Source organism: Lactuca virosa, chromosome 2, assembly GCF_052849685.1.
Source record: "Lactuca virosa cultivar CGN04683 chromosome 2, Lactuca_virosa_CGN04683_v6, whole genome shotgun sequence".
Classification (NCBI taxonomy): domain Eukaryota; kingdom Viridiplantae; phylum Streptophyta; class Magnoliopsida; order Asterales; family Asteraceae; genus Lactuca; species Lactuca virosa.
In genome coordinates this window covers 194,017,508-194,043,192 of record NC_136427.1, presented here as the reverse complement: position 1 = coordinate 194,043,192, position 25,685 = coordinate 194,017,508, and the positions used below count along the sequence as shown (strand labels likewise).

Sequence of the window (25,685 nt, the reverse complement as noted above, 5' to 3'; positions counted from 1 at the left end):
ATTGCTGAGGAAAGCAATGCTGTCACCCCTTGTGAAAATCCTTAGGCTAGGTGCCTTGTGATAGTTGTTTTAGGGACGTAAAGTGAGGATAATGGGAATGGGTAATTAGGGTTATTTGGTTGATGGAATTAATAAATTTATTGTTGATTGAGGACTTAATAAGATTATTATTTATTGTGGGTTGAAAACCCTATATCCTCACCAGGCTCCCAAGCCTGACCCACTCAGTTTATTTGTATCACAGGTATCGATACGAAGTTGCTTTACACTGAGAGATTAAAAGAGAAGTAGATCACTAGTGTAAATGAATGTAAGTTTTGTTTATGCTTATATTTTTGTATTGACAATGACATCCCAATGGTTTAAGTGAATAAAATACATTTCTTCGGAAATGATTTGATAACATATTTATTATGTTTTTCTGGGAACAAATTCCGCAACACTTTTAATCAAATGATTACTCTGAAATTATTTCAAAAGCATAAATTAAACCGGTCTTTTCTGGCCGTGAATTTGGGGATGTCACATTTACAGACTGGAATACCCCTGGGCCCACAGTGTGAGTCTGGATTGCCTACCGGGCCCACAGCTCACATTTGTATTGCTACCGAGCCCACAGTACGACTCTGGATTACCTATCGGGCCCACATCTCGTATCTGGAATGCTCCTAGGGTTTGTTGGTCACCGCACGAAGCAGTACATCCTCAACCCATCCCACATAACATATCAACACATAACATAACTACTGAGCATGCAGACAATCATATAACAACACAGGTAGTCCTACCTATCTACCTAACTGGCATAATCACTAGCATGCAACACTAACTTGTACTCAACATCTAACACTGCTAGGATAACATATCCAATGGGCCGGCCTCGGTGCCTTAGACCCCTTAGTATAGTGAGGTAACTCACCTCGCAAGTAGTGCTGAAATACTGTAATTCTCTGACTGTTGTCTCACCGGGAATCCCGAACTGTCACATAATAATAAATACTAGGTTAATACTCAGCATTACCCCCTTGACTAAGTGTCCTCATAACTCATTAAGTCCATTCCCTTTTGTTGGCCAAAGACCCACACCAAGCCCTCAACTTGGAAGTCCATATACATAAGTCTACTATTGGCCCAATTTACTAAATTGGGCCCTATCTCCTTATTGGGCCTAAACCCATGATCCACTACCACTAACTGGCCCATAACATCTTATTTACTAAGTCCAGCAAAGGCCCAAGTCCCTTTATCCCATAAACAGCCCAATACCCGAAGCCCAAACGTCAATGGCCCAGCAGAGGACGTACGCGGGGCGTACTCCTCTGGTACGCGAGGCGTACGCGACCAGATGTTGACCACCATCGGGATGGTTGACCCAGTACGATGGGCGTACTGGATTTACGCTGGGCGTACTCCATAACTGGGCAAAACCTTATTAAGTGCTTAATGGCTTAAGCACTTAAGTCCTAGTCTCAGATCCAGAGGCCTAACATGCCCAGGGTCCATAAAGTCACAAACTTTATCACTTTGGACGTCCATAAAGTCCTAAATGCTTGGTCTTAATCCATTAAGACCTTATTCCTCTTGCATGGGACACCTACATCCTATGGGACCTTATTTTTATTACTCAAGGTCCCTTCACGAGCCTGGAAGGACAGCTCTTTTCGTCCACAACACAACATGCACCAATTTATGGCTTTTGGGACAAGAAATGCTTCTTATAAAGTAAAATGATGAGATCTAAGCATATATGCATAAAGTTTGGAACTTTATACCTTCTGGAGCTTCTTGAGAACAAACTAACTTCAGATCTATGAACTTGATCTTCTTCTCCAACACTTGGATAAAATGCCTTCCTCTTGAAACACTCTAAAACACACCAAATAAGCTTACACCCACAAGGAAGATCTAGGGTTTTGGGGAGGACGAATGTAGGCAGTGGAGGCTGAGGATAATCAGAGGAAATGATCCATAAGGGTGTTTATATAGTCCCCAAACCCTAAATATTAGGGTTTTCTCCTGACATGAGTACGCCCAGCGTACATGAGTGTACGCCCAGCGTACTAGGGCGCGCCTAGTACGCTCAACGTACCTTTATGTACGCTCAGCGTACTCCTACCTAACTTAAAGTTGCAACTTTAGTACTTATACTCCCCATGGCCCAACTCAACCAACTCCAGGGACTATAATGGCAATTAAACAAAGAGAAGGGATTCGTGGACCAGTTATTAAAGCTTAATGTGGACTTCCCTGAGGACATGACGATTGGCATCATTCTCCATTCCTTACCTCCAAGTTATGATCAGTTTCGTATGACCTATCATATGAACAAGGAGGAAGTCACACTAAGTAATCTTCAAGGACTTTTAAGGACCACTGAAAGTGGCCTTAAAAGTAAATCAACTGTTACTCCTACTCCTACTACTGCTCCTGTCCTGGCAATTGGGCAGGGAAAGGGGAAGAAGAGGAAGACCCCTTCAAAGGGTACCAAGGGAAAGTCTCTTGATGGCTCTTCTTCAAGTGAAACCAAGAAAGGTTCCATTCCTCCTTCTTCAAACCCAAAGGAAGCACAATGCTTCTACTACCAGGAAAAGGGGCACTGGAAGCGAAGCTGCCCCAAATACTTGCAGGATGTAAAGGATGGGAAAGTTAAACCCACCCATGCAGGTATTTACACTATATTGTCTAATAAATCATTGCATACTAACTCTTGGGTGCTTGATACAGGTTGTGGTATTCACATTTGTACTGATTTGCAGGGCCTAAGAAGAAGTAAGAAAGTGGAGCACGGGAAGATAAACGTAATCATGGGGAATAGGAAAGCATCACCTGTTACCGAGATAGGAGTTTATTCTTTATTGCTTAATAATGGGTTAATGTTAGATTTTAAAAATGTTGTTACTCGTCTGAAATGGTGAGAAATATTATTTCCTTTCATGGCTTGTACAAACAAGGGTTTACCTTTTCATTTGATAATGATAATGGTGCTATTAATGTTTATTACAATGATGTATTTTACTTTAAAGCATTACCTTGTGATGGTGTATATGAAGCTGTGAATGTTGTAGATAATCTAGGAAATAATGTGTTGTGAATTGATTCTTCAAATATTTCAGACAAAGCATACTTGTGGCATTGTCGTCTTGGACATATTAACAACTAGCGCATAGGCCAACTCCAAAAGGCTGGAGTTTTGGAATCATTTGACCTAAAGTCGGATGATAGTTGCGAGTCTTGTTTACTTGGAAAAATGACAAAGTCACCCTTCACTGGTACTTGTGAGAGGGGTGAGGGTTTGTTGGACCTCATACACACTGATGTGTGTGGACCCTTCAAAACTGCCACAAGGGATGCTAATCGCTATTATGTGACTTTTACTGATGATTATAGTAGATATGGATATATCCACTTAATCAAGCATAAGTAAGAAACCTTTGAAAAGTTCAAAGAGTTTAAGCAGGAAGTGGAGAATCAACTGGGCAGGAACATCAAGATGCTCTGATCCGATCGAGGAGGAGAGTATCTTAGTATCGAGTTCCTTGACTATCTTAAGGAATGTGGGGTTGTCTCACAATAGACACCTCCTAGGACACCTCAGCTGAATGGTGTGGCTAAGAGGCGCAATCGAACCTTGTTGGACATGGTTCGTTCCATGATGAGTCGAGCTTCGTTACCAATCTCATTCTGGGGGTATGCCTTAGAGACTGTCACCCATATCCTGAATCTAGTCCCTACTAAAAAGGTTGCCAAAACACCTCATGAGATGTGGACTGGGAAAGTTCCTAATTTGGACCACATCAAGATTTGGGGTTGCGAGGCCGTCGTGAGGCGTGAATCTCATGATAAGCTCGAACCTCGAAGTGAGAAGTGTATTTTCATCGGCTACCCACAAAGATCCTTTGGTTACCTCTTCTACAGACCTAGTGAGAATGTGGTCTTTGTAGCTAGAAGAGGAGTCTTTCGTGAAAGAGAGTTCATAAGCCAAGGAAACAGTGGGAGGAAAATTGACCTTGAAGAAATTCAAGAGTCAAGTGGCGAAGGAACCTCAAACCCGAGCAATCAACCTGAGGAGGAAACTCCTATTGATCCGACTGACGAGCCCATACCTCTGAGACGTTCCACAAGAGTTAGGAATGCACCTGAGCATTACTATGGTTTCCATATTACTGCGGAAGGTGATACGCTTATCAGTGATAACACACTGGTAAGTCTGGATGAGCCTAACAGCTACACGGAAGCCATGGCAGGCCCTGAGGCTGCTAAATGGAAAGAGGCTATGGACAACGAGATACAGTCCATGTATGACAACCAAGTTTGGAACTTGGTTGACAATGTACCAGGTCGTAAGACAGTCGGGTGCTAATGGATATTCAAGAAGAAGACCGACATGGATGGTAATGTACACACGTATAAGGCGCGACTGGTTGCAAATGGCTTTTCTCAAACTCTGGGAGTTGATTATGATGAGACCTTTTCACCAGTAGCAAAGATTAAGTCTATTAGGGTTATGTTAGCCATTACTGCATTTCATGACTATGAAATATGGAAAATGGATGTCAAAACCGCTTTCCTTAATGGAAAGTTGGCTGAGGATGTTTACATGAATCAGCCAGAGGGTTTTGTCATTATAGAGTACCCTAATAAGGTGTGTAAGCTTGAGAAATCCATTTATGGATTGAAACAAGCACCTCGCAAATGGAATCTTTGCTTTGATGAGAAAGTCAAAGAGTTTGGCTTGTCGAGGAGCAAGGATGAGTCATGTGTATATGTTAGGGCTAGTGGGAGTATAGTTAGCTTTTTGGTGTTGTATGTGGATGACATACTACTCATAGGAAATGACATCCCAAACTTGCAGGAGGTTAAGTCCTGCCTTGGGAAGTGTTTCGCTATGAAGGACCTTGGGGAAGCTGCCTATATCCTAGGGATAAGGATATTGAGAGACAGGAGTAAGAGACTAATTGGACTTAGTCAGAGTACTTACTTGGATAAGGTGCTGAAGAGGTTCAGTATGCAGGATTCCAAGAAAGGGGAATTACCGATCCAGACTAACGCCAAACTGAGTAAGACTCAGAGTCCGAGTACAGAGGCTGAGATAGCTTAGATGAGTCATGTACCATATGCTTCCGCTGTGGGCTCAATCATGTATGCTATGACTTGTACTCGCCCTGATGTGGCCTTTGCCTTGAGCATGGTCAGTAGATATCAAGGGAAACCTAGCAAGGCTCACTGGACTGCGGTAAAAAACATTCTCAAGTATCTGCGAAGGACTAAGGACTGGGTCCTTACCCTTGGTGGCAATAATGACTTGGGAGTGGCAGGGTATAGTGATGCTAGCTTTCAGGCTGATATGGATAATTTCCGCTCTCAGTCAGGCTGGGTCTTTATCCTAAATGGAGGAGCAATTACTTGGAAAAGTTCCAAGCAGGAGACGGTAGCTAATTCAACTTGCGAATCATATTATATAGCAGCAAGCAAGGTAGCAAAAGAGGCGATATGGCTAAAGAACTTCATTGGAGACCTTGGAGTTGTACCAGCTATAAAAGAGCCAATGGAAATTTTTTGTGACAGCGAAAGTGCGGTTGCTTTAGCTAAGGAACCAAGGGATCACGGGAGATCCAGACACATTGACAGAAAATACCATTTCATTAGACATCGAATAGAAGAAGGACTCCTTGTGGCAAAGAGGGTATCATCAGATGAGAACCCAACAGATCCCCTCACGAATGGACTGAGTAGGGTTAAGCATTTACAGCATGTGAGGCGCATCGGGCTGAAGGATGATATTAGTTTTAATAATTAGATAGTTTTGAAACTTGTAAAATGTAATTGACATTTGATGATTAAATAAAAGTTGTTGTTTATTTATGAGTAAAGTGTTACTATCTTATGTTAATCGTTTACTATTGTTTCAACTTTGAATGTTTTGACTTCCAGATTAATTATATTATTCAAACTCTCCACAGTCAGTCATACTTTGGAAGTAGGTATTGAATTAAGACTGTCAAGAATTGGGTATGTAGATTGTCTAAGGTGTATTAGACATAGCAATGGTTGCTGCAACATTCATGAGTGCTCATAAGGTCTGAGTATTGGACTCAACTCACGCTCACTTGTATCACTTCATGGAATTTATCTCGAGTGATCGTGAGACGGTAATATCATATAAATCTTAAAACATAGAGATATGAGTTGTTGACTATGAAATGGTTATACATTGATTATACGAAAACGCATTGGTAACTCGATGTTATAAAACATGCTTTTATGCATAATTCAATAAGTAGTCAGTACAAGCATATGAGTCGAAGTTTATCTGTTCCTTCTAGGATTAGAAGCGATATCTGGGCCCCTCGATGATTTTTTTTGACCTATGTACCGGGCCCGGTCAGAACCTAATTGATGTGTTCAATTTAGTTCTATGTCAAACAGATCAGAGATCGAGAAACAAATGCTGGACAATAAGTAAGAGCATGTTCCATGTATTTGTCCGACTGATATCTTGAGAGCAGAGGATTATATGATCACTTATCTTAAATGGCGTATCATCATCATCTCAGTTCCGAGAGACTTTGAAAGAGCTACGATTGCTAGTCGGGTTCTGAAGTCATATCTACAACTATAGTTATTAGACTTATTCAAGTGAGAGACTGTTGGATATAGTGTCTAAGTCCATAACTATATTTGGTATGTACTTGACCCAACCCGATATGATCCATTTGGGTTGCATGGCATTGCAACACTTGGATAGACAAAAATGAGAAAAAGGACACTTAACGTTTATTAATATATTATAAGTTCTAATATATTAATAATAATATTTAATTAGTATTGATCAAGAATTAATTTAGAATTGATTTGGTGATCAAAAGGAGACTAATTAAATATATGGGGTTGATTGTGTAAATCATCCATTCTTATATAGTGGGCTAATGATCCATGGTTTATGGAGTTGGGCTAAAACCCATAAGGTGCTCCATGGATAGTCCATGGGGGTTATAAACCCATGGATCATGGGAAATGAAAATCCATGTCAATTAGGGTTTACATGGTGTAACCCTAATTGTGACATAACTATAAAAGGACCCCATAAGCTTCTAAAATCGGCACTAAGTGTGAGAACTAGAGGGCAAGCCGATTTTGTGTCATAGTGAACTTCTCTCAAGTTATTCCAAGTATTGTAGTGTTGTGTGAAGCATTTGAGGCATCACATTTGGGGTGCTAGGCTCACAAAGTCATCAAGGAATCCAAGCTACTAAAGGGTATGTTATTCTACTTGATTTTTGTATTACAAGTTCCCCATAACATGCTAGTTAGGATGTAAACCTTGGAAAATCAAATTTGCATGTATATTAGAGAAAACATAGTTCCAAGGTTTCTAGCGTTGCATGTACACCATAGGAGTGTTAGAATGCTCAAAACCCATCAGATTGAAGATCAACTTTTTTCTCGGGAGGTGGTTGTTCTTTTTGGTAGAAGCCTCGGTCAATCTGCCTATACTTCTCTTCCTTCTGCTTCTTTTATTCATCATATGGTAACCACTCCCATTTTGGTTTCCTCCAATTTTCATCATACTTGTCCCCACTTTAGTAGCAAACTTGCACCTTTTTATTTCCATGTTCATCCAAGTGGAAATCTTTTGTTAAGTGTGGACCATTTCACCTTTCACAACCAACTCTAATTGCATGAATTGATTGGTCCATCTTCGTCATTCTTCTATCCATGGTATCAACTATAGCTAGTACAACAGCCATGTCTTCAGAATTTCCTCCCCCAATTCCTTTAGCTCCATCATGTCTTGGATTATGGTATTCACGAGAATGCTTTGAGAACTCTTCAATCAACTCCTTTACTTCACCCAAATTTTTCTTAGTAAGTGGTCCTTGAGAATCAAGGAGTTGCCTTGTCATGACATTCACCCCGTCATAAATGATAGACACCTCTTGTTGTATGTTAAGGTCATTTTGAGGGCAATTTCTTAGTAACCCTTTATAACGCTCCCATGCCTCATAAAGTGATTCACCCGGATTTCGCTCAAGGTTGGCTATTGCCTTCTTGAGTTTAAATATTTTTGATGGTGGGCAGAATTATTCCATGGATTTCTCACGCATCTGTGCCCAAGTTGTAATTGCACCGGGTAGAAGTGCTTTCAACCAGTCTCTTGCAGCTCCCTTAAAAGTAACGGGAAGCATCCTTAACAATACAGTCTCTCTTGGAACATTTGGGATATTGAAATAATCCGCAATGTCATTGACCTCATATAAATGCTTGTAAGCATCCTCATGATCCTTCCCAGAAAATGGTACATCCTTAAGTGCAGTAAGAACATGCCCTTGCAACTCGAATGTTGCAGTGGCGGGAATTGTAGGTTGTACTAAACCAGGATCAGCATCGTCTCTTATCCGCTTCTTGTATTCTCCCATGGACATATCTGTAATATTTGCCATTTCGTTTTCTGGCTCGTCTCCGGGTTCGCTTTTCTCTAATTTGAATTCAGGTTTGGACTCGTATTCAGATTCGTGGACTAGGTATTTGATGAGGATCTTTAATCTTACTTTTGTCCTTCGAAGATGTACTTGACTCTCCCACTTTCTTCCCTTTCTTCTTTCCAAATACTGATTTAAGGTCTTTAAATGATGAGCTCTTTGGTGGTTGGTCTTCTTTCACATTTTGTGAAGGGCCGACTCTGGATCTTCACATGGTGGTACCAAAGGTTTGTTGGAACCTCTGGTCATGAACTACTGCAAAATAAACAAAAATAAAAACGTAAAGCTGAACAAAAACTAAAAATTAAAAATACTAAAAATACCTTCCTAACTGAACCGACGTCGTGTACTTAAGGTCCACGTCGTGGTCTTAGACCTGAAACAAAAATCAATGCAGAAAATTAACATTTTGCAGGTTTTACCCCACAAAAAGGATCGATTAACTCAAAGTAAATACATTAACAATCAAATAAGTCGTTCCCCGGTAACGGCGCCAAAAACTTGATGTGCACAAAAGTACCTGCTAGTTTTAAATTTATGACCTAACTAACTTAACTAATTAAAGTGCACGTAGGCAGTGTACCTATTCGAATTATAGAATAGTTTGGGCAAGTCGGGTGTCGATCACAGGGAACCATTTTAATTAATTAATTTACCTACTATTAAATTAACCTAAAGTTCTAGCAAAATAATGGTTTTTATCTAATTTTGCAAGTTTAGATAAACTTAAATTCTTAAACACAATTCAATCAAGTAATTAGAACACTTCTGTTAGTTTGAATCCACTTTTCTCAATGGTTTAGCTATTAATTATGACAATTCCTGTTGGTTACCAATTAATGTATAATTAACAATTCAATTCCAAATTGACTAATGTTGAATTAATTCATGTAGATCTATGCATAATCACACATAATTTAACACAGAATCAATTATTAGATAGGATTGGAGCTATGTAAGATTGAGTTGACAAACACAATTATGTTCATAATATGAGTTCTCTAGCACAACCAAATTCAATAATTTAATTACTTATCTAAGATTGGTTTGATCTTAGCTCTAATAATCTAATGTTCACTAAATTACTAGGTAGTTAAATTCATGCAGATTAATGGTCACTAACTACACATAATAAGAATTTAAAGCAATCTAGTATCAAATTAAGCATGCTAGGTATAATCAATCAAACACAAGACATTAACCAACAAGAAAAGTCTAAATCAATATAATCAAACCATGAGTTCCAGCTTCATTTAGCTAACAGAAGTAACTAGATTTAGCTACTCATACTAGCAACTGAACTAAAACAAGTCATAATCAAAAGCATAGTAAAGTACCAAACCAGAAAGTTAATTATGTTCTTCTCCTTCTTCCATGGTATTAAAACCAAATTCTTAGCCTTCTAAACCTCTGAAAAACGATTTCTGAACTTTTCTCCAGCCATCCAACCTTTCAAATTCGTAGAGATCAAGGATATTTATAGTTGTCATGAAATTACATTCCACGTCGTGGACCTAGAGGAATCCTTATCGGGCAAGGATTTTGACTTTGCGCGTACTCATCTTCCAGATTTTTCCAAATTGACTAATGTTGAATTAATTCATGTAGATCTATGCATAGTCACACATAATTTAACACAAAATCAATTATTAAATAGGATTGGAGCTATGTAAGATTGAGTTGACAAACACAATTATGTTCATAATATGAGTTCTCTAGCACAACCAAATTCAAGAATTCAATTACTTATCTAAGATTGGTTTGATCTTAGCTCTAATAATCTAATGTTCACTAAATTACTAGGTAGTCAAATTCGTGTAAGTAATATCCACGACATGGATACAACTGTTTTCGTGGGTTTTCTTCTCTTTAAGCTTCCAAGCCTCCAAAGTTTCTTCTTTTTCCACTTTTAGTCCTTATTCTTCAAAATGACTTATTTTGGCTGCAAAATACAATTTAATCTTATAAGTACCATTATTCCATGCAAATAACCAAACATATGTATAAAAATGCATTCAAATATTGCCTAAAAGTATGTATAAATATGACAATATCAGTAAATAACAAAAAAATAAATTGATGAAAAATTAGAAATTGGAAAGTTCCGGTTATGAATTCTATTTTAAGCAACTATGTTGTCAATTGTGAGATGATATCATATTTCATTCCATCTAAATTGATATTAAGATACTAACAAGATCTAGTATCTTAAATTTTCCAAAGTATATAACCAAAACAAACTCTTTGTGTTAAATCTATCTTAACTAATTTAATCCAAACAAAATCTTAAATAAGATTGATAGATTGAGAAAGTTACATAGCTTATGAACATTTTGAGTTCCTAACTCCATAAGTAGAAGTTTGTGGAACAATGTGGTGAACTTAATGTATTAAGGCATTGGGTTTTTGTATGTTATAACATTTTCTAAACATTTTTCGGAATCCATAAAAATGGTACTAGATACTAATTAAGACTTAAGAGACCCGAGCTAATATGCAAAGTAGAATGGTCAAATAAGAACAAAATTAGAAAAGGGGAAATCACTATGTAGAACGTGACATATTTTACCTTAAAAACATAACACGATATCCCCTAATCATTATGTCTTGTTTTGTTGATTTTCAAAGTTTAGCTTATCCATTTGGTTTAATTTCACTTACATAAGTTATAATCATAATAAAAATGGACATTTTGAGCTTAAATGTAACATCTTGTTTTGGGGGTTAGAAGTTTTGAACTTTTGGTAAAAAAATTAGTTAAAAAAATAATAATTGAATTTTGAGAAAATGATAAAAAGAATAATCATAATCTTATCGCTAGTTAATTTATTTAGAATAATAGAAACTTTTAGTGTCTAGCTAATATTTTGTTAGAAGGGCTATTTGCGTCAAACGGGTGAAATTTAGGTTTGACTTGGGAGTTGACCAACTTAGTGACTTGGACCAAATTTGTAAGGAATATGATAGAGATGAACAATCTTTGAAGTTATTAGAAGTCCCTTAGTTAGTTTGGAGTGATTTTGAAAAGGTTTTAAAAGGAGGGACTATAATTGAATTAGTGACCAAAGTTGAATCTATTTGAAGTCATCTTTTTCCCTCATTCCCCCTCACATTTTCAGCCCCTCCTCTCTTTATGAACTGGTTTTCCCACCATTAATCTGTCACACCCCCAAACCAAGGATGGCGGAAACGTCCGGGGGTGGAGGACTTCATGTATAGTATCATAACAGCAATTGTAATAGTAATTCAAGCAAACACAACCAACATATATATAATTGAAAAAAAATTACATCATTGTATGAATTACATGTTTACGAATCAATTACAATATGTTGATAAAATATGAAATAGTAGACGCCTTAGCGTCCCATCCTCAAAAGCACTTGATTACCTGTTTAATGATTTCCTGAGAATACAAGTTGTTTGAAAAAGTGTCAACACAAGGGTTGGTGAGTTCATAAGCTTTTCATTTGTAAAAGTAGTATTTGTGTTAGAAAAATTCAATATTTTCCTTAATGTGTAAATGTAGTCTTAAAACCCAAAGACCGAAATGTACAAGTAATTTGTCATATTTATAGTAAAACAATGCAAGTTTAAATCGACATAAACTCGTTAAATTTTAATGAAGTCCCCGTAAATTCCAATGTTTGTTAATACTTTATGTGAGTTTATTATAACCATACTATGACCAAGGTTGCCTAAAACGACGTTCTTCAGGCGTCGGAAATGTTATGACATTTGTCACCCCAGACCTATCGGTCTAACTGTTGCATGCAGTTTAGGTGTGGGTTTGTCAAACCCAATATAGATCTATACACAAGTATCACGCTCTCCCTCAAGGAGACTCTGGTTACAATACAGGACTTAATGGTACTTTGAAGTAATTGTCTCACAAAGTCATTAACGGAATTTCGTGTTATGAAAACTTGGTACCGTATGGCCGTACCTTGCTTAATGAAAATATCCTTTGTATAAATGTACCCTTTTTAAAATGTATGTGTTATGTAATGTATCATAAACTATACCTATTATAGTTTATCAACCAAGGGTAGTACGTGGTAATGTATGCAAACTATATTCAAAATAGTTTATTTAATGTTTGAATGTATCGATTTTACTTTGATTATAATCACTTGTTATTCTTTATATTTTATATGACCAAATCCATTTGTAAACTGATGTGTGTCTAAATATTAAGATAAAATGTCATATATTGCAGTAACATATAGTCACATAAAGATATACACCTTGCTCAACATGTTACAAGGTGAAATGAAATTAACAGCAACTTTTCGTTAAAAACAGTTTCTGTTACCGTTCTTAGAAAATTTATAGAAAAATCATCACAGCTCTAAATCCAAATCCGCAAATTTTGAGAGTTTGGAATATGAGTCTAGTTTGTTCGTAAATTTTATCATGATTTTTAGTGATCTCTAACAGAGCTGAAAATGTTCATAATCACAGACTGGTCCGGGTTTGCCTCTGAAATGACAGGCAGTTTTGTAAAAATCACCATTAATTGTAGAAAAATCATTTGGAGATGTGCAAGTAGCCATTTTAAAGCTAAGAGTTTGAACTACTTGCACTTGAAACAGTTTTGAAAACTAAAATATTTAAGTTGACCAAAACAGTCCGTGGTTAACGTCCATCTTTTCTGATGTAATCTGTTACAAAAAGTTTAATTGTGTTCTTGATGATTTTACTTGTATTCTCCCCTTAAAACTTAAGAAAAACATGTAAATGTATGGGTATGAACTCACCTTATGTGGTTTCAGTGGATGAAAGTGAGAGAGAGGAAGTGTTCAACTCAAGAACACTAAGAAGATGTCTTGATGATTCGAAAATCTAACACCGAATAAGATGGAACTTGTGTAAGATATCAATGATTTGAGTAGAATGGAGTTTAATAATTATGTGAATGATGAAGATACTTACTAATTGAAGCAAGAAATCCCTGGAGAAAGCCTTGAAGTTCTTGAAGTTGAGAGAAAAGATGAGAGAATTTTGGAGAGTGTTCTTGGTTGCTAAGTGTAGAATGAAAGAGTTTTTATGGAGAATGAGGAGAGAGGATCAATCCTCCAGCTCTTAGAACGTGGGAAGAGCTGGAGATTGGTTGTAAAGGTCCACTAAGGAGACAAGGAGTAGTGGGAAAGAGTGGATGATCATAGAGTGAGGTGGTGGTGGCTTGCTTTTGTCATAAAATAAGGAAAAACAAATATTCCCTCAATAATTAGTCCAACCACCAATTCTTTTAATACATTTTTATAAAAACCCTGGAGATTTATATATTTTGGGGCCTTAGTTTATAAAATAAAGTTTTGGGTGAAAATCCCACGTTAAAATAATGAAAAACAGAGTTAAAACGAAGTCATAGTCGAAAAACCGGAAAAATTATGACACGCAAACATGCATGTCGTCTTCTTTTATGACAGGGGCTTCCTTGATACTCATTGCGTGTCCTAAACACGCGAGTCGTAAGTTTACGACAGACAAATGTGTGTCGTCTTTCTTTATGACAGGGACTTCGGTCCTGAAGCTTCAGTTTTGGGTCCTTAAGCCTATTTTACCCGTTTTTACCCCGTTTCAAGTGGTTTTTGACCCAGTTAAGGGTCGGGATGGCCCGAATGATTACAAAAATTTAAAGGAACTTTTGAGAGAGATTTGGGAGAGATTCGAGAGAGATTCGGGAGAGATTTGGGAGAGATTTTAATAGAGAGAGGTTGAGTGAAAGAGATTGTGAGAGGTTTCGTTTGTGATCTTTTTGAGTGTCCGGCTTCGCAACGAAAGGTCCATAAACCCCGTTAAGCCATGATTTAGTGTCTTACACAATCCCGATGATTGTGCAATAGTGTTTTATCGCTTTGGTTTGTTGTTTAGCATTGTTAAGGCTAAGGAAAATCAAACACATGAACTTTCCAAATGATGATTTCTCATTAAAATAGCGAATTGTATAGTGATTACATAACGTAAACCCTAGCATACAAGGGTTATTGGAGTTGACCGGTTTGACTTGTTGACTTTGAATTGACCGAAATTTGACGGTTGTCACATCATCCCCCCGTTAGAAGGAATTTCGTCCCGAAATTTTCATTTTGACTGGGATTTCAAGAGTTTGGGAAGAGATGTGGATACTTTTGTTTCATCTGATCCTCGCGTTCCCAGGTGAATTCGGGTCCTCGTTTAGCGTTCCAACGTACCTTCACGATGGGAATACGACTTTGTTTCGTTCGTTTGATTTCCCGGTCCATGATCTCCACAGGTTCTTCCACGAAGTTGAGGCTCTCATTGATCTCGATTTCCTCGAGTGGAATAATGAGAGTCTCATCGGATAGGCACTTTTTCAAGTTCGAGACGTGGAAGGTAGGATGCACATTACTAAGTTCGCGGGGTAGATTGAGTTTGTAAGCTACGGGGCCGATTCTAGCGAGAATCTCAAAAGGTCCTATGTATCTTGGATTCAGCTTCCCACGCTTTCCGAAGCGTATCAAGCCTTTCCAGGGTGAGACTTTCAAAAGGACTCGGTCTCCCACCTGGAATTCCAAGGGTTTCCTCCGCTTGTCCGCGTAGCTTTTCTGTCGGTCTCTTGAGGCTTTAAGTCGTGCTCGGATTTGTACGATCTTTTCGGTGGTTTCGCGGATGATTTCTGGACCGGTGAGAGTGCTATTAGAGACTTGCCCTCTAGCTAGCTGTGTATCCCCCACCTCAGCCCAACACAGGGGTGATCTGCATTTGCGACCGTAAAGAGCTTCGAATGGAGCGACTTTGATGCTAGTATGATAGCTGTTATTGTAGGAGAATTCGATAAGCGGTAGATGGGTATCCCATGCTTTACCGAAGTCTATCACACAAGCTCTTAACATGTCTTCCAACGTTTGAATGGTTCGCTCGCTCTGTCCGTCGGTTTGTGGGTGGTAGGCCGTACTCATGTCAAGCCTAGTTCCCAATGATTTTTGTAGAGACTGCCAAAACCGTGAGGTAAATCTACTATCTCTATCGGAGATAATGGATATCGGCACACCATGGAGTCGTACAATCTCTCTGATGTACGTTCTAGTCAGCTTCTCCATCTTGTCGGTTTCTTTTATTGGAAGAAAGTGTGCTGATTTGGTCAATCTGTCTACAATTACCCATATTGTGTCAAGACCGCCCGATGTCTTAGGCAGCTTGGTTATGAAGTCCATTGTTATTCGTTCCCACTTCCACTCAGGTATATCCGGCTGTTGTAATAGCCCGGATGGTTTCTGGTATTCAGTTTTGACCTTAGCGCAAGTCAGGCACTTGCTCACATAGGTAGCAATCTCAGCTTTCATGTTCGGCCACCAGTATAATTTCTTGAGGTCCAGATACATCTTATCCGACCCGGGATGGATGAAGTATCGAGTCTTGTGTGCTTCATTCATGACGACATCTCGGAGTCCACCGAACTTCGGTGTCCAAATCCGGTTCATGATATAACGTGCTCCATCCTCCTTGACTTCTAAGTTTTTATCCATTCCCCTTAATGTCTCTCCTGCCACCTTTTCTGGTTTCAAAGCTTCCAGTTGAGCTTCCTTGATTTGTATGGTCATGTGGGAATGGATTGTCATTGTTAAGGATTTTACTCGGCGGCCCGAGTACTCCTTCCTGCTTAGAGCATCGGCCACTACATTGGCCTTGCCCGGATGATAACGAATTTCGCACTCGTAGTCATTCAGCAACTCCACCCATCTCCTCTGTCGCATGTTGAGCTCTTTCTGATTGAGGATATGCTGAAGACTTTTGTGATCAGTGAAGATAGTGCATTTCGTGCCGTAGAGGTAGTGTCTCCAGATCTTCAAAGCGAATACCACTGCTCCTAATTCCAGGTCATGCGTAGTATAATTAACCTCGTGCGTCTTAAGCTGTCTCGATGCATACGCGATAACCTTCCCTCTCTGCATGAGCACACATCCGAGGCCTTGATTCGAAGCATCACAGTACACTACGAAGTCCTCGGTTCCCTCTGGGAGAGACAAGATCGGTGCGCTGCATAGGGCTTGTTTTAACGTTTGGAAAGCAGTTTCTTGATTATTTTCCCACTTGAATATCACACCTTTCTGCGTCAAGGTGGTGAGTGGTTTCGCAATCTTGGAGAAGTTTTGTATAAATCTTCGATAGTAGCCAGCAAGCCCAAGGAATTGTCGAATTTCGGTTGGCGTCTTGGGTGCTGACCAATTCTCGATTGCCTTGATCTTGGAGGGATCCACATGTATGCCTTTCTCACTTACCACATGTCCAAGGAAATCCACTTCTCTAATCCAGAATTCACACTTAGAGAACTTAGCATAAAGCTTCTCCGCTCTTAGCGTCTCTAGCACTTGGCGTAGATGTAGGCGATGCTCCTCCTCGCTTCGCGAGTAGATCAAGATATCGTCGATGAATACGATTACAAACTTGTCTAGGTAGGGTCGACACACTCTATTCATTAGGTCCATGAATACCGCAGGTGCGTTTGTTAAACCGAAGGACATCACCACAAACTCGTAGTGCCCATAGCGAGTTCTGAATGCAGTTTTGGGAATATCTTCTTCTTGAACTCGTAGTTGATGGTAGCCTGACCTTAGGTCGATCTTTGAGAAGAAATTTGCTCCTTGGAGTTGGTCGAAAAGGTCGTCGATTCGGGGCAGAGGATATCGGTTTTTGATGGTGAGCTTGTTTAGTTCCCGATAGTCGATGCACATGCGAAAGGATCCGTCCTTCTTCTTTACAAAAAGGACTGGTGCTCCCCAAGGTGAGAAGCTTGGTCTGATGAACCCTTTGTTCAAAAGCTCGGTCAACTGACTGGACAACTCCTGCATTTCTGATGGTGCGAGGCGGTATGGAGCTCTGGCTACGGGGGTAGCTCCGGGTATTAAGTCAATTCTGAAATCGACTTGTCGTGCGAGTGGTACACCAGGAAGATCCTCTGGGAACACATCCGGGAAGTTACACACTTCGGGGATGTACTTGATGTCTTTTACGTCTTGTTTCTTGTCTACTACATGGGCTAAGAAGGCGTGGTACTCCTTCCGGAGATACTTTTGGGCTTTGATGCATGAGATGACTTGTAAATTCGCACTAGGTTTGTCACCATAGATGAGAAGGGTTTCGTCATTTGGTAGATTGAGGCGAACGGCCCTTTCGTAACATAGAATGTCGGCACGGTGAGGAACTAACCAATCCATCCCGATGATTACGTCGAAGCTTTTTATGGTGACTGGCATCAGGTCAATTTTAAATGTATGGTTGTCTAGAGTGAGAGTACATTCTGAGTATATATCGCTAGTGCTTTCTACTTTCCCATTTGCCATTTCTACTACATAAGTATCCTTTAGTGATTGGGGATTTTGTTCAAGTAAATGTTTATATTGGTGGCTCACGAAACTCCTCTCCGCTCCACTATCGAATAGTACGCATGCATAAGAGTTATTGAGGAGAAACGTACCGGTAACCACCGTGGGATCCTCGACTGCTTCCCCGTGTCCTATTGCCAGGACTCTTCCTACTCCACCAGCATTAGGGGCTTGTGCTTTGGGGCAGTCTCTTTTGAAGTGACCTGCGTCTCCACAGTTGTAGCAGGTCCGGGTTGCCCCCGTACTGGCGACTTGGTTGATTGGTTGAGCCGGCGCTTTACAGAAACGAGCAGTGTGCCCCTTCCTGTCGCAGTTGTTACAGTGCATCTCCCTACAAGCACCATTGTGGTGAAAGTTGCACTTGTTGCACTTAGGTAGTTTTCCCGCATATGGCTTCGGTGGTGCTGGAGTGGTAGCAGTAGTGGCAGCATTAGTGGCAGCATGGACAGCAACAATTTGTTGCTTCTTAGCGGGGTCCTGTGCTGGTTGGCTCTTCTTTTCGTTCCAGAACTTCCTTTTGTTGTTTCCCCCTTTTGATTTATCAGTGGTGGTGGTTGTAGTATTATGACCGGCTCGGTGGTCAACAAGTTGTTGTGCCAGCTCCCTGGCACTGTCAAAAGTAGTTGGCCTTGAAGCCAGGACACTACTTTGCACGTGGAGAGACAGTCCCCAAAGGTATCGCTCCACCTTTTTCTCCTCCGGAGTAACCATTGTTGGGCAGAGGAGAGCCAATTCATTGAATCGGGTGGTGTAGGTTTCAAGTTCAGAGCCCGTCATCCTGAGGTTCCAGAGTTCTTGTTCCAGCTTTTGAATTTCACCTCTCGGGCAGTACTCCTTCATCATCAACGTTTTTAGTTCTGCCCAGGTTATGGAGCTAGCCACTTCGAGAGTAAGTGACTTAACCCGGCAGTTCCACCAAGTAAGGGCCCGGCCGGTGAAGGTTAAGGTTGCGAACTTAACTTTGCTCGCTTCGGGGCAGGAGCACACCTGAAAGACTACTTCGGTCTTTTCAAACCATTGCATCAACGTGATGACTCCCCCGCTTCCATTGAAGTTGTCGGGTTTGCCATTTGTGAAGTCCTTGTATGAACACTCTTTTGCACGCCACGTACTGTCTCCGTGGTTAGAGTGTGTAGCTCCCGATCCCGAACCACCAGCTCCGTTGGTCCCTATATGTGACATTGCGGCCGCTACGGCTGCTGTTACTGCAGCCTGGAACATCGCGGGATCAAACTGTGGAGGCGGCGGCGGAGGAGGTGTTGCTGGAAGGTCTTGGTCTTCTTCTTGGCGGCATGGTTCTGTCATAAGTCGTAAACCAATGTACTTTTAGTAAAAGTGTATTTATAGGGAAAGAAATCTTTTATACATAAAGTATATTATTACGTTGTTTTCCGGTATGTTTACGATACATACGATTTTATACTTTTTATTGACCCAATACATTGGGTTATGAGGTAAAATGAAAGTATAAAATATTTTTATTATAGTAACACAAAATACTCCTATAGTATTTGTAAATGTTTAGTTTTGAGTTTTTAAAGCATTTAGTTACTTTATAATATTCATCATACTTTTAATGAGAATTTATAAGTCCTTGTCTTACCCGTTCGGCTAACGACCCTCCACCGATCAAGGAAGCGGTGGGTGAGAGTGGACACCCATTAAGTTGCCATTTTATAGGCAACAACCTTATACCCCCCTTATAGACCGGCTTCGTGAATGAGGCGTACTAGCGGTAAGACGAGTTTGTTAGATTTGTTGTCCATCCTGACCATCCCCCGGTATATGCAAGTCAATTCCCGGACAGATATAGTTGATCAGGCTATATCCTTCCCAGACTTGATTTACATATACCAAGGCATACCCATAATGTACAACTCCTCTTCTTTTATTTTATGTTGTTGTAGTTATGACACTATGTGAGCATGTATGCATGTATTTATACTTTTTAATAAAAAGAATCATTTATTTTCTAAAAGTATATTTATTTGAAAAATGCACAAATCAGAGACTATTAGTCCCAATTGTGTTTATAGTTTGTATATCTTATGTGGTTTGATATACTTAATTCACTATAAACTGCGCTCTGATACCAATCTGTCACACCCCCAAACCAAGGATGGCGGAAACGTCCGGGGGTGGAGGACTTCATGTATAGTATCATAACAGCAATTGTAATAGTAATTCAAGCAAACACAACCAACATATATATAATTGAAAAAAAATTACATCATTGTATGAATTACATGTTTACGAATCAATTACAATATGTTGATAAAATATGAAATAGTAGACGCCTTAGCGTCCCATCCTCAAAAGCACTTGATTACCTGTTTAATGATTTCCTGAGAATACAAGTTGTTTGAAAAAGTGTCAACACAAGGGTTGGTGAGTTCATAAGCTTTTCATTTGTAAAAGTAGTATTTGTGTTAGAAAAATTCAATATTTTCCTTAATGTGTAAATGTAGTCTTAAAACCCAAAGACCGAAATGTACAAGTAATTTGTCATATTTATAGTAAAACAATGCAAGTTTAAATCGACATAAACTCGTTAAATTTTAATGAAGTCCCCGTAAATTCCAATGTTTGTTAATACTTTATGTGAGTTTATTATAACCATACTATGACCAAGGTTGCCTAAAACGACGTTCTTCAGGCGTCGGAAATGTTATGACATTTGTCACCCCAGACCTATCGGTCTAACTGTTGCATGCAGTTTAGGTGTGAGTTTGTCAAACCCAATATAGATCTATACACAAGTATCACGCTCTCCCTCAAGGAGACTCTGGTTACAATACAGGACTTAATGGTACTTTGAAGTAATTGTCTCACAAAGTCATTAACGGAATTTCGTGTTATGAAAACTTGGTACCGTATGGCCGTACCTTGCTTAATGAAAATATCCTTTGTATAAATGTACCCTTTTTAAAATGTATGTGTTATGTAATGTATCATAAACTATACCTATTATAGTTTATCAACCAAGGGTAGTACGTGGTAATGTATGCAAACTATATTCAAAATAGTTTATTTAATGTTTGAATGTATCGATTTTACTTTGATTATAATCACTTGTTATTCTTTATATTTTATATGACCAAATCCATTTGTAAACTGATGTGTGTCTAAATATTAAGATAAAATGTCATATATTGCAGTAACATATAGTCACATAAAGATATACACCTTGCTCAACATGTTACAAGGTGAAATGAAATTAACAGCAACTTTTCGTTAAAAACAGTTTCTGTTACCGTTCTTAGAAAATTTATAGAAAAATCATCACAGCTCTAAATCCAAATCCGCAAATTTTGAGAGTTTGGAATATGAGTCTAGTTTGTTCGTAAATTTTATCATGATTTTTAGTGATCTCTAACAGAGCTGAAAATGTTCATAATCACAGACTGGTCCGGGTTTGCCTCTGAAATGACAGGCAGTTTTGTAAAAATCACCATTAATTGTAGAAAAATCATTTGGAGATGTGCAAGTAGCCATTTTAAAGCTAAGAGTTTGAACTACTTGCACTTGAAACAGTTTTGAAAACTAAAATATTTAAGTTGACCAAAACAGTCCGTGGTTAACGTCCATCTTTTCTGATGTAATCTGTTAGAAAAAGTTTAATTGTGTTCTTGATGATTTTACTTGTATTCTCCCCTTAAAACTTAAGAAAAACATGTAAATGTATGGGTATGAACTCACCTTATGTGGTTTCAGTGGATGAAAGTGAGAGAGAGGAAGTGTTCAACTCAAGAACACTAAGAAGATGTCTTGATGATTCGAAAATCTAACACCGAATAAGATGGAACTTGTGTAAGATATCAATGATTTGAGTAGAATGGAGTTTAATAATTATGTGAATGATGAAGATACTTACTAATTGAAGCAAGAAATCCCTGGAGAAAGCCTTGAAGTTCTTGAAGTTGAGAGAAAAGATGAGAGAATTTTGGAGAGTGTTCTTGGTTGCTAAGTGTAGAATGAAAGAGTTTTTATGGAGAATGAGGAGAGAGGATCAATCCTCCAGCTCTTAGAACGTGGGAAGAGCTGGAGATTGGTTGTAAAGGTCCACTAAGGAGACAAGGAGTAGTGGGAAAGAGTGGATGATCATAGAGTGAGGTGGTGGTGGCTTGCTTTTGTCATAAAATAAGGAAAAACAAATATTCCCTCAATAATTAGTCCAACCACCAATTCTTTTAATACATTTTTATAAAAACCCTGGAGATTTATATATTTTGGGGCCTTAGTTTATAAAATAAAGTTTTGGGTGAAAATCCCACGTTAAAATAATGAAAAACAGAGTTAAAACGAAGTCGTAGTCGAAAAACCGGAAAAATTATGACACGCAAACATGCATGTCGTCTTCTTTTATGACAGGGGCTTCCTTGATACTCATTGCGTGTCCTAAACACGCGAGTCGTAAGTTTACGACAGACAAATGTGTGTCGTCTTTCTTTATGACAGGGACTTCGGTCCTGAAGCTTCAGTTTTGGGTCCTTAAGCCTATTTTACCCGTTTTTACCCCGTTTCAAGTGGTTTTTGACCCAGTTAAGGGTCGGGATGGCCCGAATGATTACAAAAATTTAAAGGAACTTTTGAGAGAGATTTGGGAGAGATTCGAGAGAGATTCGGGAGAGATTTGGGAGAGATTTTAATAGAGAGAGGTTGAGTGAAAGAGATTGTGAGAGGTTTCGTTTGTGATCTTTTTGAGTGTCCGGCTTCGCAACGAAAGGTCCATAAACCCCGTTAAGCCATGATTTAGTGTCTTACACAATCCCGATGATTGTGCAATAGTGTTTTATCGCTTTGGTTTGTTGTTTAGCATTGTTAAGGCTAAGGAAAATCAAACACATGAACTTTCCAAATGATGATTTCTCATTAAAATAGCGAATTGTATAGTGATTACATAACGTAAACCCTAGCATACAAGGGTTATTGGAGTTGACCGGTTTGACTTGTTGACTTTGAATTGACCGAAATTTGACGGTTGTCACATAATCCATATATTTTGATGCTTGAATATACCACTTGAAGATTTGTCAAATTCTTTCTCAAACTATTAACCAAAGGCAATTTTCTCCTCCATTATCTCTTCAATTTTGTGTTATTGGCTATGTGGATCTCCAAGTCTTTTTTTTCTTCAATCTATGGCATTTTCATGAAATTTTTGTTGTAAATTCACTCCATGATCCATCTCTAAGCTCCAACTAGATAATAGTTGTGAGTTTTGGATGATTTGGGTTGTTTTGATGGGTTTTCTAAAACCTAGATGGTGAAATCCAAATTTAATGTTCCTTGTCTAGCTTTGAGCTTGATTTTATGACTAATGAATGTATTTAACTTCAAATATATGATCTATTTGTCAAATTGTGACTTATGGTGAGATTTGCTTAATGCTTGGTTCAAATCTAACATCCATGGGGATGATTTGGGTATTTTTAGTTCTAGGAATCATGGATCCAATTTTGATGAATTAAATGTTGTTACAAAGTTGTTTTCATACTTAGATGCTGATTTCTCTTCCAAAAATCCAATTCACTTTGTGATTCATGCTTGAAAGGATGTTTGTTAAGCTTCTATGAGAAGTTGAGCTTCTTTGAAGTTCATATGAAGTTTAGAGCTCAATGGATGAGTGAATAATCTTTATAACTCCTTAATTTTATATGTTTCAAGCTATATGAATCATTTTTGATCTTGTTGGTTGCATCTACCTTTCAAACATAGTGATTTGGTGAAAATTTGAGTTCCTTAACCTCATTAAGCTTTTAGGTGAAGTTTGTGGGGTATTTTGGAGTTTGATTTCTTTTTCATGGATATGAACCTTATGAAGATCCTTTCTTGTGTTAATTGAATTGTTTAGCATGTATTTGAATCTCATTGAGACATTTAGGTAAGTTCTAGAATGCTTGGATGTATTGATATTGAAGTATGATGTTTTGGACATTTTTAGACCTGCAGTTTCCACACAGGACATGTGGATTTTCAAGGCAAATCCACATGGGGTGTGTGAAACCTTATGTAATTCTTGACTTTTTGAGAAACTTGTTTTGGTCATAACTTTTACATTCGGACTTGAAGCCATGCACAGTTTTCGCCTACGTTTTTGTTTTAACAATATGTTTTGAAACCATAATAAATTTAAGTTTTGAAATTAAGAATTTTATAAGTTACACAATGGACCATTTTTAGGTTTCTAAAATAATAACATATATGCATGTATAGGAATGAGAAGTAGGATGATATTTGTTGTTGAATCTATATGCCCAAGAATCATTATTGAGTGATATTGCTAATAATATATGATCCTATAGGGTCACACTTTTATCAAGTTGGAACATTTTGTATATTTATTATTAATGCGATTATTAATAAATAACATCGATTCTTGTATTTTAATTAGGAAATAATTATTGTTTTGTAAAAATAATAATTATAAAAGAGTATAACTAGTTATTATTTCATATGATATGAATTAATAAGCCAACTAATTGGATTCTTTTATCTTTTACCTAAAGACAAAGTTTATACTAGTATTTTATAAACTTAGAGTTTATAAAAATTAAAGAATTCTCCTCTTTTCAAGAGGTATGGCCAAAAATATTAAAATATGAGGGTTTCTTGTCAAGCTCCATGCTTCTAAAGGCTAGAAATACTTTAGATCATTTTAATCCAAAGGCCTTACTTTGCATGGACTATATAAAAGATGCACGGGGCTTGCATTTTTGTTAAGAAAAACACTCTCTTCTTCCTCTTATTTCTTCACCAAAACCGTAAGATGCATCTTGCATATTCTCTTGCTTTCTTTTGAAGATTATTCAAGTATTTGGTGGCTTAAAGTGCTTCTCCTTTAGTGCTTATTTGAGTTAAGCACTTAAATGCTTAAGAAGAACTTTATACAAGAAGGAACTAACATTCCAAGTGCCTTACTCTTGATAGTGGATACACATAGAGAAATCATATTCTTTGATTTTTGCTGTATTCATCAACACCCCAAAACCAAGTGGGTTCAAAGGCTTCAAAGGTTGTCATTCTAAAAACTCTTTGGTTGTTTTTATTTCATTCTAACATCTATAAATGGATTCATGATGGTTCGGTTTTGTTATGAACTAAAAATAAACTTGTTATTTTTAAAGACTTTTGTTGCGCTTTTTATGAAAAACTAACTTATATATTGTATCAAAACCCATAAGTGGTATCAGTCATCAGTGGTATCAAAACCAGACATAGAGCCCCGATTGGAACAGATCCGTCAGTCATCAGGCCCCGCCCCATATACATACAACATGTAAACACATGCATAAAAATCACAAAGATAAATAACATACAATATAATCATCGGGCCCCGCCCGGTAAACATATAAATGTTGGATTAGTGTCTAAGTCCATAACTATTTTGGTATGTACTTGACCCGATTATGAGCATGGTCCTTTTGGGTTGCCTTCACCATAGCAATATGTAGGATGAATTAAGGAGAGAAAGGTTTAATTATGATTTATTAATATATTATAAGAATAATATATTAAAGGAGAAATCATATTGTTTAATTAATATTAGTCAAGAATTAATTAAGAATTAATTTTGTGACTAAAAGAGATTAATTAAACTTAGGGGACTTGAATTGTAATTATAGGATAATTTCAATTGGGCTATGGATCACCTTGGAATAATAGGTTGGACGAATTCTATGGGGAAGCCCATTAGAAATCGTCCAAGGCATGTTCCAGAAGGGGTCCATGGGCTGCTTTTAGGGCTTAAGCAGTCAGATTAGGGTTTCCTAGTTGTAAACCCTAATAGCCTACATGTATATAAAGGACCCATATGTCCCAAAAACGTGGTGAAGTAATCCTTTAGGGTTTCCAG

General features: G+C 38.2%; 2 long non-coding RNA genes and 1 other non-coding gene across 4 annotated transcripts; 1 reads left to right on the top strand and 2 right to left on the bottom strand.

The window, feature by feature from the left end:
- The first annotated feature begins 7,950 nt into the window (after positions 1 to 7,950).
- Positions 7,951 to 8,057, top strand: LOC145161977 (small nucleolar RNA R71). Its single transcript, XR_013738831.1, has one exon. It is a non-coding gene; the product is annotated as a small nucleolar RNA R71 (small nucleolar RNA).
- A 3,691-nt stretch (positions 8,058 to 11,748) lies between these two features.
- Positions 11,749 to 13,661, bottom strand: LOC145156698 (uncharacterized). The gene is made up of 3 exons (XR_013736865.1): positions 13,416 to 13,661; positions 13,241 to 13,325; positions 11,749 to 11,886 (listed from the first exon to the last, which is right to left on the bottom strand). It is a non-coding gene; the product is annotated as an uncharacterized LOC145156698 (long non-coding RNA).
- Positions 13,662 to 18,550: 4,889 nt separating this feature from the next.
- On the bottom strand, positions 18,551 to 21,950 carry LOC145156696 (uncharacterized). Of its 2 annotated transcripts, none has more exons than XR_013736864.1 (3): positions 21,705 to 21,950; positions 21,530 to 21,614; positions 18,551 to 19,128 (listed from the first exon to the last, which is right to left on the bottom strand). It is a non-coding gene; the product is annotated as an uncharacterized LOC145156696 (long non-coding RNA). The 2 variants fall into 2 exon arrangements; XR_013736863.1 differs by lacking the exon at positions 18,551 to 19,128 and adding an exon at positions 20,038 to 20,175.
- Positions 21,951 to 25,685: the final 3,735 nt, after the last annotated feature.